This window comes from Amphiura filiformis, chromosome 12 (assembly GCF_039555335.1).
Source record: "Amphiura filiformis chromosome 12, Afil_fr2py, whole genome shotgun sequence".
In the NCBI taxonomy this organism is placed as follows: domain Eukaryota; kingdom Metazoa; phylum Echinodermata; class Ophiuroidea; order Amphilepidida; family Amphiuridae; genus Amphiura; species Amphiura filiformis.
Window position 1 is genome coordinate 45,362,460 of NC_092639.1, and position 14,494 is coordinate 45,376,953.

Genomic DNA, 14,494 nt, shown 5'->3' on the forward strand with positions numbered 1-14,494 from the left:
AGATAACGGGTCTCCCAGATTATACTTTTTACGGTCTTGAAAGTTTACAAGTCTTGGAGCTATCTGAAAATAGATTAACGACATTACCAAATTTAAATTTAGGGAAATTGGAAACATTTATTGTATCTGACAATAAGATACTTGCAATCAGCAGCGAAGCGTTTGACACTGCAGCAATGCTTTTCGAGTTGAGTCTAGGAAATAACGCCTTAGTTAACTTACCTCCAGATGTTTTTACACATTTAACCCAGCTACTACAACTTATTCTTGCTTTTAATCATCTCTCAACCTTGCCTGGTGATATTTTTAGCAGTCTCGTTACTCTAACTCATCTAGATGTAAGTAACAATTATTTGGTTGAATTGCCAGAATATATTTTTTCTTCAAACTCGCAACTGTTATATCTTGCAGTGGATTCAAACAATTTGATAAAATGTCCAAATACTTCAGCTTTAGAAAACCTCGAATACTTCTATGCTTTTTTAATCATTTCACATCCTTTGAAACCAATTATTTGGTTTCTCCGAAATTGAAAGTGGTAAACATTCACAATAATTTGTTGTCTGTTTTACCAGGTAACCTGTTCCACCAGAAATATGATCTATTGCGTCTTAATGTGGATGGTAACAGACTTTCTATGCTACATGGTGACGCATTTCGTGATCTTACAGCCTTACGGGTATTAAGCATGCCAAGCAATAGGTTTTCTGAATTACCACTGGGAATATTTAATACTGTGCAAAATCTAATAGAACTTGACATTGCATTGAATCGATTGTGGGTACTGCACAATACCAGTTTCGAAGCTTTGATACTTTTAGAAGTTTTACGTCTCCGTGGTAACAACTTACTAGTATTACCAACTGATATATTCAAATCAAACACAGCATTGAGAATTCTTCTTTTGTCGGAAAATAAACTTTCCTTACTGCCTGTTGGAATTTTCGATACACTTGTTAAATTAGAAAATTTGGAAATACAGCGTAATCTGTTGACAGAAATCTCAGATGGTTTTCTTGACTCACTCGAGCGTTTAGAAGTTATATCCTTCTCCTCCAACAACATTTCATATCTTAATGAGAACATGTTTATCAGGACAAGAAAACTACGCATTCTGCATTCTTGTTGTAATAACATAAGTAGTTTACCAATGGAAATCTTTACACCATTAGTTTTGTTAGAATATCTATCGTTAGCAAACAATGCTTTAATACACATACCACCTCTGTATTCTTGTATCAAGTTGGTATATTTAGAAGTTGATAATAACATTCTATCTGACTCAAGTTTTAAAGGTCCGTGACCCGATCGACAGCATCATCCCCCGATTTTTTTCATTGTTGATGAGGTTTTGGTATCACATAATAGATACTATTTTTCTCATTACTATCCTGAAATTTGACGCTCCAAGTCGATGTATTTCCGGAGAAATCATGAATCACAACGGTTTTTACAGGTATACCAGTTTGTAAACAATAAAAATTACTTCGGATCATGGGAAGAGAAAAAAGCGAACTACGCTAAGTGCTGAGGAGACGGTCCGCCGTATATAATTAAAACAATTCCTTGATTATTTCAGTTGGTGAAATAGCTCAATTGGCTAGCGCGCCGTTCTTTTACCCAAGAGGTACCCGGTTCAAAACCCGGTATCGGAAGGTTTTTTTCTCCATTTTAACCCAAACTTTTTATATTAATTTGAAATGTACATATTGCAAGGGGAAATATATTTTGTTTCCTTTTTTTCTGTATCGTTTCTAAAAAACCTAAATAAACCAAATATTTTCCGTTCAATACGGGCCGGGCATTGCAGCATGTCAGCATTCGTCATACGAACGGGAATTGTTGTTGTTGCATGCCTACCCAGAATGCAATTCACGTATACAAGGTATTGGATTGCAAATTTGGCTATTTATTCACATTTACGCTGAAAATGCTCTCGTTTTTTCACAAAGCAGCATAAAGGGGGAGATATTTGATATTATTATGTAATTTTAAAGACAATCCATATCCAAAACCAATAGGGTTACCCCCTTTAACAGTTTTGGAAGTTTTGACGTCTTGCAAATGATGAAAGTACACAATAATGATATCCGAGTGCTTTCTAGTGGTGCATTTTATGGACTTTATCACCTAAAACTTCTATATCTAAATTCAAATAACATTTCAAGCATTGCGATAGGTGTTTTCAAACATTTAAGCAGTCTTGCAATCCTGGACATGTCCGAAAATAATATTTCAAATCTAGATTATGATAGTTTCATAGGTTTGGAAAGTCTTGTTTTGTTAGAATTACAAAATAACAAACTAAAGAAGTTCGTGCCTAACATATTTTTTAAATCATATTCCTTATTTGCGTATCTTAAATCTGTCACAAAATTTTATTGAATATTTGGATCCTACAGGCACGAACGCATTGTTAGATAATATCACATGTGAATTACGAGGCAATCCACTTTCGTTTTTAACGACTAAGTCCTTTTCTGGTTTAACCAAAATTACATTTGTAGTTGATAGATACGCACCATGTTGCTTTATGAATGGGAATCTTTCATGCTTTCCAGGAACTGCCCGGCCTTCTTACATGACATGTAAACGAATGTTACCTAACATCATGTTAAAAATGACTATGTGGACCGTTGGTGTAGCTGCAATCTTATTTAATGTTTGCGTTATTGGTCAAAGACTTATTGCAAAAGTGAAAAACAAGGTTCAAAACACTCTGATATTAAATCTCGCTTTATCGGATCTTGTAATGGGTATTGACATGGTTATATTAACCTCTGTAGATGTTTATTATGCAGATTATTTTCCAAGTTTTTCAGTAACGTGGATTAACGGATCTCTATGCAAGGTAGCTGCTACTTTATCTACACTTTCAAGTGAAGCGTCAGTGCTTTTGGTTTTGCTCATAGGTGTCGACAGATACCTTGGAGTCAGATACCCATTGGGTGTTAACAATGGATTAGGTTCTACCAGAATGAGGGTTTGTGTTTCTTTTTGTTGGTTGATTTCGTTGATAATATCTGTTGGCTCGATTGTATTAGGAATGTACATTCCTGGAGGGTACGATATTTCAGAAGTTTGTGTCGGATTGCCTATTGTCAAACGGGCAGTAAACATGGAAAAAACAGAATCGACATCAACTATTAAGCACGTGTTCCAAATAAATTACTATATTATGCATTATAACAGCATCACGTGGATGGACAGGTGGCACCTCATGAGTAGTTCTTTTACTGAACACATTATATACAAAGTTTCTGAGGTTTCTGGACATGAATTGGCCAGTTATCTATCAATCATTGTATTTATTGGTTTAAATGTCATGTGTTTTGTAGCAATAGCTATATTCTATATCCGGATATTTCAAATAGCAAATGCTTCTTCAAATTCACTCCAAAGCTCGGCAAAAACGAATGAATTACGAATGGCGTTTAAAATGTCTGTTGTGGTTCTCACAGATTTCTTTTGCTGGGTGCCATTAGCCATGGTATGTTTACTGGTACAGTGTGGTGCATTTATGGTTGGGCCAGAAATGTATGCTTGGACAGTTGGTCTAATCCTACCCATCAACTCTGCTCTTAATCCGTTTCTTTATACCTTGGCAACACTCATAGCCGATCGATTCGGTAAAAGTAAATAATCGCAGCAGCCCTTAAGGCCCCTTCAAGGGCCAGTGGTACTAGAGGGGGCATGGGTTTTACTAGGTGGAGGCTGGTGTAAAATCCGCGGGTGGCAAATGTCCCAACTTTGCTGCCATTTTTAGGTAAAACTTTTTTTTTCCCAAATATGAGCCCACATGAGGTGATGGTTACACATGAAGATGTACTATAGAACTACTAGATGTTGTAATAGATCCCCCTGTATATACGTGGGCCATACGGCACGGGATGTTCAGTGTTCAGTGTTTCAGTATTCAGTGCCCAGTCCACCGCACAGTGTTTTTAGTGTTCAGTGTTTAACGTTGTCCCGGAACGTTGTTCAGTGTTCTGTCTTTAAAACCTGCCGTGGACCATCCCTACATGTAGCATGAAAGTCTTGCTCAACGTAGTCAAAAACAGGGTGTGGTATATCTATTGTTATATAGCTGGTACTCCTATTGTTCAGTCAATAGTTCATCACACCCTGTTTATTGATTACCTTCTGTGATGAGGTATACAATCAGTGTAGGTTTGATTTACAACAGCAGAAATGACATTCAAAGTCGTAAACTGTTCCAAAATGAAGATAATTGTAAATAAACAAAGTAGATAAGCAAAAAACTGAAGATGATGGTATAAAATTCAGATGCTAACTGCTGATAAAACCTGTGATATATGGGTTAATTGAAGAATTAGAATCAATTATACAGTGTTTTTGAACTTAAATAATCATTAAAATAATAAACAAAAACAATTATAGCATCAAAAGCAAAACGTCACACAATGATACCAACTTTATTACATTTATTCGTGTTTAAAAGTGACTACAAACACAAGATTGAGAATGTTGATATGCCTATAAAAGTATAATCACAGTAACACGGACGAACAGTAGTGATTTTACTGTCTTACTCTATTCTATAGCGTAAGACAAAAATCATTCAACCAGATGCTATTGCGGTGATATTACGTTCTCTTCGTTTAGTAATCCGGTCACTAAGGATGACATCAGGAAACTTATTATCAGCCAGCCAACGTCTGTCTGTAGTCTTGACGAGCCTCCTGAAGAGTTTTTATGGATTCAGTACTACCCCATATAGCTCACATTGTGACCAACTTTTTGTCTTCAGGTGTGATACCAGAGACGCTGAAATCCGCGCAGGTCAAGCCGTTGTTGAAGAAACATAGCTTGGATAGTACAGATTTCAAGAACTACTGCCCGATATCAAATCTCAAATTTCTCTTCAAGACCAATTGAGAAAGCTGCTGCTTGTCAACTGAATGATGCTCATGGTTTGCACGATCCCAAACAGTCCACGTATCGCAAATACCATAGTACTGAGACGGCATTAGTTTGCAATCAAAACGATCTTCTGAAGGCTGTGGACAAACACCAGGAAGCCATTTTAGTGCTGACTGATTACTCTGCGGCATTCACCAACATATACCATCAGATCATTCTTAAACGCCTGCGGGGTCGCTATGGTATTGTTGAATGGTTTGAATCTTATCTTATTTGCCGCGTACAATCTGTTGATTTTTCGGATACTTGTGTGTTACGGAGGGTGTTCCTCGAGTGTTAGTGTTTGGACTTACCATACTTACAATGTATTCTGCTCCAATCGGTGATATTATCAGTGCCTATGGTGTTGAGTGCCGGTATATGAAATATGCCGATGACTCACAGCTCTATCTGATTCTGAAGCCTTCGGAGAGATCTGACGCTCTTTCAAGGATGGAGAAGTGCATATGTTTAATGACTCGAAGACTGAGGTGATTCATCTCTACATTCACCTCCATTTCTGAAGGTGTCGATTGGTAAGTCTCTCATCGATATCAGTCACCAAAAACCACAGAGTTATCTTCAATCATATTGTGGACATGAAGGATCATGTTAAAGCAGTTGTCCGTACAGCTTTGTTTGCTATCTATAAGATTGGACAGCTTTAATACTAAGCACCTTGATCGCGTTTCCATCGAGTGACTGGCCCATGTGTTTGTTTTTGTCGCGGCAAACTTATGCAACAACTTATTGTGCGGACTACCCGCCAATGATATCGAGAAGCTCCAGAGAGTACAGAACGCAGCAGCTGGACTCGTTACACGCAGTAGTAGATACGATCATATCAGCCCAATCCTCCGCGATCTGCATTGACTCACAGTTAGTCAGCGCATCACTTACAAAATTGCTATCATGACTTTCAAGAGTCTCCATGGAATATCTCCTGGTTACATCAATGAACTCATTTCTCGCCATAATCCTTCTCGCACACTTCGCTCTTCATCTGCACATCTCCTTAAGCGCCCGGACATTGACAGAACAGTCACATATGGCAGCAGATCCTTCAGTGGAATGCTCTGTCGGCAGACATTCGCAGCATCACTTTTCTACAGAACTGTAAAAGATGTTTAACGACGCATCTTTTTAAATTGTCGTTTATGTTGTAGTTTAATTATTGTGCTTATTTTAAGGTATTGTAACCATTTTTATGATATTTTCTTGTACAGCTAGTTTGCACTTTTAAATAATTTGTGTGTTCTTGCTTTCATGTATTTTGGCTTTGTAAAGCGCTTGTTGTCAGGCGCTCAAAAATATATTTTATTATTACTATTATCGAAGATGAATATTGATCATTGATTTCAGTGGCTGCATAACTCCTTGGTAACGGGATCGCACACCTGTTGGAAAATATTAGAAACGCTTTGGTTGTAAAGGGAAGAATAAATGGTAATGCCCTCTCCTTTACAATACACCATATTAAGGGATCTAAAATGAGCGTTTATTGCGTTTCGACAGTATTTGTTGTGGGACACGAGAGCACCTCAGACCTATCGAATTGCATTCTGAATACGAAGCATGTCTTTCTGATATCAAATAATTTTCATTTTTTGAAAATCACAATATAATACAAATTTTATGACAAATTATAAAAATTTGATAATTTTTGATATATACCAGTCCTCGAAGTAAATTATATAAATCTAATGACATATTCTTAAAGTGTATGTAGCAGGGAGGAAAAGCCGACGGTCAATTGAAAATTTAGACCTTTCATATTGAAGTTATGAATTTTAATAAAAAAAAGACCTTTTTTTTTTTGGTGTTTTGGGGAAAAAAATCCATATCTTCAATACGAATGGTCAAAATTTTCAATTGATCGTCGGCTTTGCATCCCAAAGTTTATGGCGTTTCGACAGTATTTTTTGTGGGACATGAGAGTTATTAAAATTTGATATTTTTCAAATTTTTGATATATAACAGTCCTCGAAATAAATTGTATAATCTAATGATATATTCTTAAAGTGTATGTAGCTGGGAGGAAAAGCCGACGATCAATTGAAAATTTTGACCTTTTATATTGAAAATATGGATTTTTTCCCAAAAGACCTATTTTTTTGGGTGTTTTGGGAAAAAATCCATATCTTCAATACGAAAGGTCAAAATTTTCAATTGATCGTCGGCTTTTCATCCCACCTACATACACTTTAAGTATAAATCATCAGATTTATAAAGTTTACTTCAAGTACTGTTAATATCAAAAATATCAATTTTTAATGATTTGCCATAAAATGTGTATTACAGTGCGAATTTCAAAAAATCAAAATTGTTTGATATCAGAAGGACATTCTTCGTATTCAGAATGCAATTCGATATGTCTGATGTGCACTAATCAGTAGCGTAGCCAGCGGGGGGGCAGGGGGGCAGAGTGCCCCCCCTGACAAAAAAAATGAAAGAAAAAGTGCCCCTCTGAAAAAAAATGAAAGAGAAAATCAGGAGGGCAAAGGAAAAGAAAAGGGCAAGGAGCCCCTTTTCTAGCAAAATTCAGGGCCAAAATAGTGTAAAATACAAAATTTTTTCAGCGCTACGCGCGCACATTGTAACAATAAAGCCCTTTTTAGCCGGATAATGGGCGAAAATAGTGTAAAATACCATTTTTTTTCGCGCTACGCGCGCACATCATCACAATAAGGCCTTTTTCGGGAACCTCGAAGACATACAGTCTCTATGTATTGTATGATGCAACTGCAATTTTTTTCGTCTGTGCCCCCAAAATGTTATTTTGCCCCCCCTGACCAAGAAAGCTGGCTACGCCCCTGGCACTAATGTCCCACAATAAATACTGTCCAAACGTTCATACCCCTTCCCTTAATGTGTCCGCAATAACAACATAAATAATTTGATTGTGTATGGGCCGCGTAAGATTAGGATCTTTGAAAAGAGAGCTATTGTATTCAATACTATGATTGCAGACATGCACATGTGATGAGTTCAACCTGCTTGTAGTGCAGCGCGATATATTCAAAATTGTTTTCACCTATTGCTATTAATCCGATTTATTACGTCACTTCGCCAGCGAGTAACCATGATAACAAACTATACTGCGAAACAGTTAATTGATAGAAAGTGACACAGTCAGATCACAGATCCTGAACCTATACGTACCTGACAGCCACGCCACTTTGTTATGGGTAATCGACCAACAACTCTTATGCTGGTTGTATTTTGGAAAACTCGCGTTCCTAGAGGCAAGTTTGGCAACCAGCTTATTTTTCAGTTTCAGTTTCAGTTTCAGTTTTATTTACCAATTGAATCATATTTCAAAACAAACGGTATTATTAATGGAGGATGACCAAAAAGAGCACAAGGCTCGTACAAGTTTGGCCACCCTGAAAGAAATTTATAAGAGAACTACTAATACTTAAATACTACGTGCAAAGACGAGAGACATTATGAAGCGACAAAACTACAATGTGCAAAGCGAGACAGGACAGCACAGGTGAGACAGACAAATATGTTGACAATACGATATAATCAAGATAATAAAAAGATGGTTACGAGACTCAAAGTCACGAGAATCATTGATTGGAAATCAACATGATCTATAAATAAAACCCCGAGCAATCTAATTACAACTCATATTGGGATACAAGATAATCTTTATACGGGTTACTAAAACATTTAATGGTGTTACAGTTACGAATATTGAGATCAATAACATTCCAACTTAATGGGCCCTGTCTTTTAATTGTGTTATTTGCAAGATCTGTTCTGAAGTTGCGAGGTCTATACAATTCAGCTGACCTGGTTCCATAAGAATGGAAGGTATTACTCTTCTTAAAATAATCAGTGAAAATATTTGGGAGTAAACTACTTTTGAACTTATACATAAAGAGGGAAATTTGATGTTTGTGAATATCATAAACGGTTAGTGTATTTAATCTCTTAAACAAAGGTTGTGTGTGTGCAAGGTAATGTGAGTTGGTGCATAAACGGACAATTTTCTTTTGTTTGAGATGAATAGATTGTAAATTGCAATTATTCTTGTCGGCCCAAATAATATTACAATATTGAATATGTGGTAAAACCAAACTAGAATAAAGAGAAAATAATGTTGAGCCAGAAAGTATGTGTTTAAGACGATAAAGAATACCTGAATATTTCGAAACAATATTTGTAATATAAGTGTTATGTTGATGCCATGTTAGAGAATCATCAAGAATTATCCCGAGAAATTTTGTGTGAGAAACCCTTGAGATAGGTTTGTTTTCAATATTGATTAAAATAGTGTCAGGATACGTAATACGTGTGTTGTGTTTGTTTTAAATAACATATATGTGGTCTTTTTTAATATTAAGGAAAGTTTGTTTACTTTAAGCCATGTGGAAATTTTTGCAAGTTCAATATTAGCTGAATGTATAAGGTGATGGAGATTTTTATGTGAAGCCAATAAATTAGTGTCATCAGCATAAATGACAAATGAGAAAAATTTACTTGAGAACACAATGTCATTTATATATAGAATGAATAATAAGGGTCCTAAGATTGAGCCCTGTGGAACTCTACAACTTGTATTCAAATGAATTGAGTTACGACGATTAAAGTTAACGAACTGGGATCTATCAGTAAGGTAACTCCTGAACCAATCGAAGGCATTCCCACGAATACCGTAGTGAGCGAGTTTTGAGAACAGAATATCATGGTTAACCGTGTCGAATGCCTTCGAGAGGTCCAGGAAGATACCAAGGGCGTGATTTTTGTTATCGAGATCGTTAACAATTTTATTGTAGACTTCCATGATGGCCATAGATGTGGAACGGTTAGAACGAAAACCAAATTGTGAGTTATGAAGTAGATTAAATCGGGAAATAAAATTGTACAACCTCTTGTGGACCAGACGCTCAAGAATTTTTGAAAAAGCAGGAAGAACTGAAATTGGTCTATAATTGGAAGAATCGTGGCGATCACCATCTTTAAAAATGGGAACAACTTTAGCGATCTTGAGTTGGTGGGGAACAAAACCAGAAGACAGGGATAAATTAAAAATATGGACAAGTGGGGTTGCGATTGAGGTGCTGACTGCTTTAATAACCTCGGGTTTGATTTCATCATGACCACTGCTTGCTCCAGGCTTCAGTGCCATACAGAGATTGACTACTTCATCGAAGTTGGTGGGTGAAAGAAAGAGTGAGTTAACAGGAGAATGAGCATTAATTAAAAATTCACGAAAATCAGTATTTGGTTGTTGAATTTTGCCAGCTAATTTAGACCCAATATTAACAAAATATGAATTGAAATGAACTGCAATATGCTGAGAATCCGAAGTTGAAACGTTATTGATGTTAAACATAGTTGGAAGATCAGACCTATGTTGGCGACCGAGAATAGAATTTAAAATATTCCATGTTCGTTTCGAGTTATTTTTACAATTCTCTAGTTTCTCAGCATAGTAGTCTTTTTGGAAGACCTAATGATAGAAGTTAGTCGATTGCGATAAACATGATAATTCATTTTGTTAGACTCTGTTGGATGACCGACATACTTTCTGTAAAGTTTTTCCTTCCGAACAATAGAGTTAAGGACAGCTGTTGTAATCCACGGTTTGCGGGGAGTTCGACGACTACTGGAACTACTAGAGCGAGACGATTTCAAGGGAAAATAAATGTTATACAAATCAGAAAATTTATTAAGAAAAGCCACATAGGCATGCTCACAAGAACCTATATTTTCAACAAAATTCCAATCAACCAGATTTAAATGATTCTGAAAATTTCGGATTCTATTTTGATTAATTAAACGATATGTAGTATGCTGGTGGTGGCGTGGGTGTGTAAGAGGAATAGATTTGGTAATTTGAAAAATAGGGTAATGATCAGTTGAGGGCTGGGGTATGAACGTTTGGACAGTATTTATTTTGGGACATTAGAGCACATCAGACATATCGAATTGCATTCTGAATACGAAGAATGTCATTCTGATATTAAATAATTTTGATTTTTTGAAATTCGCAATTACAATACACATTTTATGGCAAATCATTAAAAATTGATATTTTGATATTTAACCGTACTTGAAGTAAACTTTATAAATCTGATGATTTATACTTAAAGTGTATGTAGGTGGGATGAAAAGCCGGCGATCAATTCAAAATTTTGGCCTTTCGTATTGAAGATATGGATTTTTTTTCCCAAAACACCAAAAAAAATTAGGTCTATTTGGGAAAAAATCCATATCTTCAATATGAAAGGTCAAAATTTTCAATTGACCGTCGGCTTTTCCTCCTGCTACATACACTTTAAGAATATATCATTAGATTTATATAATTTACTTCGATGACTGTTATATATCAAAATTTGAAAAATATCAAATTTTTATAATTTGTCATAAAATTTGTATTATATTGTGATTTTTAAAAATGAAAATTATTTGATATCAGAAAGACATGCTTCGTATTCAGAATGCAATTCGATAGGTCTGAGGTGCTCTCATGTCCCACAAAAAATACTGTCGAAACGCAATAAACGCTCATTTTGGATCCCTTAAGCCTCTAACGAAAATACCAGATTTTATTTGGTGTGTGAGAACGTTTGTGAAAATATTGTCAAGTAAAGAAGCGGTAGTGGGTGTTATTCTTGTAGGCCTGTCAATCAGTGGGTGCATATTATTATTGTAAAAAATATTGAGAAAATCATTAATTGTGTTATTGTTAGTATACTGCAATAGATCAAAATTAAAATCACCAGAAATATAACACTGCTTATTTTCACCAGACATTTTAGCAAGACAATTTTCCAAGTCAGTAAGGAACATATTTACATTAGTACGATGTGCACGATAAATATTACCCACAATTATATTTTTTGTTAACAGAATTCAAAATTTCAATAAATACAGACTCAGAGTGGTCGATGTCATCAGATGATTCAACAATTAATTTAAGATCTTCCCTTTCACGGTAAGCAACTGAGTTATGAATATAAATAGCAGAACCACCACTTCTTCTACCTTGTCGGGGTGCATTAACGAGAACATAATTTTCAATATCAATCATATTAAAACTATCATCATTTAACCACGTTTCTGAAATGGAAATAATTGTGAAAGTGTGACTTAGACCAGAAATAAAGCTATGAATGTTATCAAAATTTTTGTTGAGACTACGTGAATTTAAATGTAAAATTGAAAAATCGTTATCACCTGAGCAAGTAATATCATTGTCAAATAAATAAGAACAATTATTGAGAGGGTTTGTGTGCTCATTCAAATTAATAGATTCATTGGATGATGTTCGAAACATATCTTCAAAGTTAAAGGGATTTAATTTCAAACTAAGCATGCGATTAAACTCAATTGTATTATCAAAACAAAATAAAGCAAATCTGAACTCATCGTCATCAACATAGTGATTAAAGGGGAAAATGTCCCCAGTACATTGAAAACAAATCCACTTCTGGACTTGGTCATAGTCAGTGTAAACACAGCGAGCGTGATAAAAATGGTTGCAATTGCAACAAAGAAGTTTGGAATGATGAGGCAAAATATTTATATTACACGTTTTACATATCATCTATATAAACAGGATTGAGTTTTTGAGATCAGATCAATGACTATAATAATATGAATTTTCAAAAGTGTACAAAGTGAATTATTTTTGATTATCTTCAACATAATGATTGAACTTCGGGAAAATAATCATAGAAAAAACAAAACCAGTTTTGAACTTGACCAAGGTCACTCATGTCAGGAACAAACATTATTTAACATGCACAGAATTTTTGAAAGTAAGCAGGGCGAATTAATTTATCATCGAAAAATATGGTTAAACGGGAAAATATCACCAAAACAATTGAAACATATAAATCAGTCATGAACTTGATCAATATCAGTGTAAACACAACGGGTGTGGGAAAGGTATTTGCCATTACAGCAAAAAAAAAGATCTTGTTGATAAATAAACTATTTTTGCTACAAGATATACAAACATTTACCATAATTGCCAACATGTAAACACATAAACAACAAACAATTATAAACAACTAGTATATTACAGAGGGAAGTTTATATGGTACGTTCCAAAATACACACGAGATGGGTCACTAAAAAGCAAGTGAAAAACAGGGAAAATATATAAATATATTTGTGGAGCAGGGTTTGAATATAAACCAATGGATTGAGCATTATTTTAAAAAAAAATGTATTAAAAAAAAAAAGATACTTAATAACTGCCAAATAACAGAGAGGTAAACAGGGACGTCAACATCATAGTAAACAAAGAATATGTAGACTAATGCGAGCAGTGGATAATCCAAACATAGAAACGTGACGTTTCAAACGTCATGAGTAACGAATGACAACAATGCTAGAATTTACCACCACTCAAGGCAGCAATACAATATACGAAAGGATAGATGTTCCGAGCAGTGGAAAGTTGAAACCGAAAGACCGGTAAGTAAAGCATGACAACAATGTTACAATCCACCACCACTCAAAGCAGCTATTATAAAAAATGATACCCCAACGACCTTCACCAAGGGAAGACGCACATTACAGAGGTAATAACATAAAAGATGATTGCGCAACTATTGAATGAAAAAAGTATGAGATGCAACAAAAGAACAAAAACCACAGCATCCTCATCTCAAGTGAAGGTCGTTAGTGAATTAAACAGGGTTATAAATATCAAGCGGTGAATATAATAGAATTTACGCAGCAAATTTAAAGGGAAATAAATGCATCAATAAGCAAGTTTTTGTTAATTTTGGTATGCTGAACACGAATCTGTTATCTGCCAAGTAATATTTTAGCTACATTTTGAGACCGCGATCCTTAAAAAGACCCCAGATGACCCCATCGGATCGTATAGGGGCAAAAATTAATTTAATTTCAAAAAAACTTTCATACATGTCAAATTATGCGTCTGGTCCCAGACAGGGTCTAATTCTGCATAAAACCGGGCAACGTTATTTCTATAGATCTGCTGCGCATTCAAATTGCATTGTATTGCATCGTAATTTCATTTGTGTCTATGCTAATTATGTTTACACAACATGAACTCACGTGTTTTCAAGCAAATTCGCCGATAATAGGTGATCAAAAGCGATCGGAATGTTACAAATGTACAGATCGCATTCAGCTTACTTCATATGAGATGATCTTTGGAAAATACGGCATAATTTGTCTTGGTGTTTGCGGAATGCCATGCAGTAAAATATTAATACGTTGCGGCAATTCATGATTGACAACTAGCAATCGGCGTGTACTTCGTACCATCCACTGTCAATTTCTTATCCACTCACTAATCCTCACAAAAGCTTTGTGTTGATTACGTAATGTGTGGAGGCAAATTGCAATAAGTACAATGAAATAATGAGTAGGGCGGGCTCCGAGGCGGGTTCTTCTTCATCTTACGTAACAGTATTGTTCTCCAAAAAACCCGGAAGCTTGTCGTTTGGAGCTCTAGCTGAAATACAGCAAGATAATGTAAGATAGTAAATGTAAACCTGTATTTTAGCTAGAGGTTCTCGAGCTATCTGGTCCCATGGATCCAAGTAGTGTAATGTTTGTGCGTGTACAA